Raw genomic sequence first — 4,526 nt, 5'->3', positions numbered from 1 at the left:
GTTTAGTGCTAGTGAGTAGACTCTTGGTTCTGCTTACATGGCACATACCATTCGCTAAAGCTCTATGGGTGAAAAACTCTCTAAGTATAGCTTAGCATTTGCGGTCAACGGGTGCTAGTTTCAATAGAAAATAGATGTATATTAGTTACGATACTTACCCGTTATGCAATCCAATGAAATAGTAGCATTCTGTTTTATTTTGTAACTTATTTTCCCTTCTACACAGATCAAGCTAACCACCTTGAGCCACTAGGCTTCTGAAAGTGCAAAGTGTAAAGCAAGAGGAAGACACATGCTGTTATATCTGAAACACGTAAACTGTCAGAGCTTTTTAATGTTCAGAATGATTTTGCCGAATGTACAGAAAATTAATGATTGTAAGGATGATAGTTACATAATACTAAACAAGATTCGTCAGAATATGCAACTTTTTCCAGTGTAGTTACCTTTTCCACAAGTGTTGCAGCAATTGAACAGACAGTAAGTCTTACTAGTTCGCCCATATTGTCTCCATGCCAAACTGAACTAGAAACCATAGGAAGTCCTGTTGGCCCAGGGACTTCGTCTTAAAGTCAAAGAGAAGTCGAAAAAATCTTACAGGCTTCTGATGTTACTGCATCTTGTACAAGTGGAAATCAAAGTGAAAGCAAAATGTATTCTAACGATATTGGTGAGTGGGCAAACAACTTTGACGAAGATTATTGGATTATGAAAGGAAGAAGCGAAGTTGAGCATATGATCAGTAGTTTTTTATCTTCACTGAAAATATATGAGAAGGAAAATAAGCCAAGATTCTGTAGAAAGTCATTTTTCACATAGACAAATACAAATGTTTTATTCCACCGTTGAGCATATTTACATGCAATTGGTGTTGTCAGTGTTAACACAACCATAACAACAATAATAATATAAACTTCCACATGACGAATGTTATTAACTACAATATAATATTCCAAGAAGGATACATTTCTTATTTGTGCAAATGTCAGTAACAACAAGAAGTTTTGTAACAGATCAATTACAAGATAAATGAACTATATACATAGTTCAGTGAATGACAAATAAATAATCAAACAGATAATTAACAATAAGTGCATGAAACAGTAATACAATAGTTTCACAGTGTGGCATATGTAAAATTTGCAGTTAATTTATAGTTCACTCTCATAAGGAAACCGTATCACAGACCCCACCTCATAACTGACAGGATTTTCGATTGCAGCACACATTTCAAATTTGTATATTGAAAAAACTAGACATGCAGAGACATTTCTACTGTCACGAATCGATACTGACTGACTGACTGACTGAAGCAGCTTTCCAACAGCCACTACAACAGTACTAAGTTGCATACGAAACTAATTCTGCCGTTTATAACGTTCATGAGTACAACAGTACACATGCAGCTTGAGTACATATGTCACAGTATTAAATAAATCCTATACATTTATATTCTACGGAAAAATACAATATTCTAACCACAATTATTTTATCCGATCACCTTGTTTGCCTCCCAGAATGTGAATGTATATTACGTTTCCTGTTTTCTCTCCAACAATTTTGCATTCCGCTTTTCGTCTCTTAGAAATCACAATACCACAAAGCCTATTACTGAGTTACTGCAAAAGCTCCACGTGGCATCTACCACCTCGTTGAAAACAATAACAAACACAGATCTTTCTGTCGTCTTCAAAGATAATACTCGCAACGCCTTCATGTGGATGTGGTAACTTCTGTGGACTACGTCACTTCCCGTGTTTTGCTGTCGCTAGAGTCTAGTACTGAGCAGCCGAGCATGCACATACCAAAATATAAGTGATCGGCGCACACCTAGTGGTGTCAGATGGAAACGTTCCCTACTTCTTGAATAGCCCTCGTAATAAAATGTATTTCTTGTACTTAGTTTTTTTAAATGCCAAAACGTTCCCTACTTTCTGAATAGGCATTGTAAAAGTCCAATTTTGAAAAGGTTATCGTACACTAGGTGGTCGGCCAGAGCTGATGATACAAAGATGCTTTTATTTGGTTTTCACATGATCAAACAAGTTTTGAACGACATATCTACTAATATGCATCAAAAGGTAGAGTGCTGCAATCGGGCTTGTGGACTGGTTTTGAAATTGAGTAAGCTGGGAATGGGAATAATGTGTGTCGCATGGGACAGAGTCCTAGGATGCTTGCAAGTGACTAGCGGTTCGCCGCAATCGTCTGATCAAGATCTGAGTACCGGATACGCACTTTATAAATCCTTACATGAATATATCCAAGCAATGAGGTTCACGTTTTCAGAATTTGAGGCAAAAGCCAAATCCCTGACTAGCTTTGAAGAATATCAGCAACAAACTTCAAGACGACACAAGCAAAATACAAAGTATGACCATTTTAGTGGGTCAGCTACACTTGGTGAAGCTGTAGAAAACCAAAAACCAGGAGAACATTTTGAATTTCAAGTGCTTATTGTGATAATTGATGATGTACTGGATGCATTAGCTAAACACGTGGAAAAATGTCATCACCTAACTAATGTTTTTGGAACATTACGGTACTTTAAATCTCTTACAACAGAAGAGATCTTGAAAAGAACACCTAATATAGTGAATGTTCACCCAAATGATTTAGAAGAGTTGCTAGGCGACGAACTGGCACAGTTCGTAGAGCTCCTGAAAACGTATATTGCTGCTGCCATTGACAGAAGAAAGAACAGAGCTGTGGAACAACAATTTTTTAATGGAAAATTCATTAGGATTGTGTTTTTCAATTGTAGAAATAGCCTTGTGCATTTACTTATCTTTAATGATCACCAACTGCAGTGGAGAACATTCTTTTTCAGCGTTAAAGCACATTAAAAATAAATTAAGAAATACAATGAGACATGCGTTAATTTCATAATAACAATTAATTATGGCAATATTACATCATAATTAGTAAATCAATACCTATTGTAAGCTATCAATTGAAGGATTCACATTTTTTGCGTATTTTTCTGAAAAAAGAAAACATTTCATAGGCGCGAGTTTTGGACTAGGATTTGTTTAGGTTGTGATATACTGTAAGTTATGTGATTATTTCAATAAAGTAAAGCTGTGTTGTTAGTGTATTCTTATACGCTATCCATTTGATTCTCTAGTAGGTAGTCGTAGTGAATAGTACCAAAATAAGTCGAAACTTTATACAGTGTAGGCTCAGCTCTTTATTTACTTTTTGTTTCCTCATGTAAACAATACAAGTTATATCATTTTTGTTTCTCCAGAAGTTTTGAATTAGTATCCGAACTTTAGCCCTAAACTTTCTAAGAAATTTAATATATTAATTGAGTATTCTACGAAGTTATTCTTGTTTTAACTCGGACTAAAGCTAATTTTTGTTTGCCATGAGTGAGATGTGTGTGACTTGCCGTAGGATTGTTAGTTCCAGGGTGTGGCGTGGGGGTTGTTGCAGTTTCTTTCATGTGGGTGACTGTAGCGGTGTGAGAATTGGGGAAATATACAAGGCTCATTGGTTGTGCTGGATTTGCTGTAGAGATAGGAAGATAGAGGAACAACAGGAGAAGATTGCTGCCCTTCAGGTGGAACTAGATAAAGTGAAACAAGATCTGGAAAGGTTAAGGCGGGAGAAGGGAAAAGAGAGGTGGGAAGTGACAACAGGTTATAGAAGAAATAGGAATAGGTCGTTTTCAGACAGTGTGGTTGTGAATGTGGAGAACAGGTTTGATCTGTTGTCACAGTTGGAAACTGATGAGCCACAAATAGATATAGGAGTAGAAGGACACAACAAACTTTCAAAAAGTGTTTGAATAGTAAGAAGTCAGAAAAAGCTATGAAGAAGAAGAAAGTTTTGTTGTTACGTAGTTCACATGGTAGAGGTGTTGGCCAACTGTTGCAGGATGAACTAGGGTCAGATTACCAGCTCTCAAACTTTTTTAAGCCTAGCGCAAGTCCTAGTCAGGTGACACTGTGGTAATAGTGGGTGGGTGGGTAATAGTGGGTGGGGCAGGCAACAGCATAGATAGGAACCGAAGTTATTCAATTGAGAGTGATCAGGTAAAGATAGCTTCAGCAACGAGACATACTGGTGTTGGGCTTGAGTCGCCATGACCGGCTTCATTTAAACTCTTCTGTCAGGAGAGTTAATTTAGAGGTGGTACTGCTGCTTGGATCGGCCATGGGGTCTCATATTGGTGTGATTCCTGTTGACTCTATCGGCAGGTGGGACTATACTAGGCATGGCCTTCACCTCAAAAGGAAAGGGAAGGGAAAACTGTCAGGGCTAATAGCAAATAACTTAAGGGGGGGGTGGGGACACTGTCACAAGTGGTAAAGTACCAGTGGTTACAAGTGACAGATCAGCAGTTTTTTTAGGGTAGGAAGGGCAGAAACAAAAATTGTTCAGAGACATGATGAAAATGACATTCACATTGATAAAACAGTCAGCCAGAAAGCAAATTTTAATGTACATAATTCACGTAGACAGCCTCTGATTGAAGTTAAAGATACTGAAAAACTGGCAGGAAAATTAGGTTCATCCAG

Source organism: Schistocerca cancellata, chromosome 1, assembly GCF_023864275.1.
Source record: "Schistocerca cancellata isolate TAMUIC-IGC-003103 chromosome 1, iqSchCanc2.1, whole genome shotgun sequence".
NCBI lineage: Eukaryota > Metazoa > Arthropoda > Insecta > Orthoptera > Acrididae > Schistocerca > Schistocerca cancellata.
The sequence above is the reverse complement of the archived record's forward strand: the minus strand, read 5'-3'. Positions refer to the sequence as shown.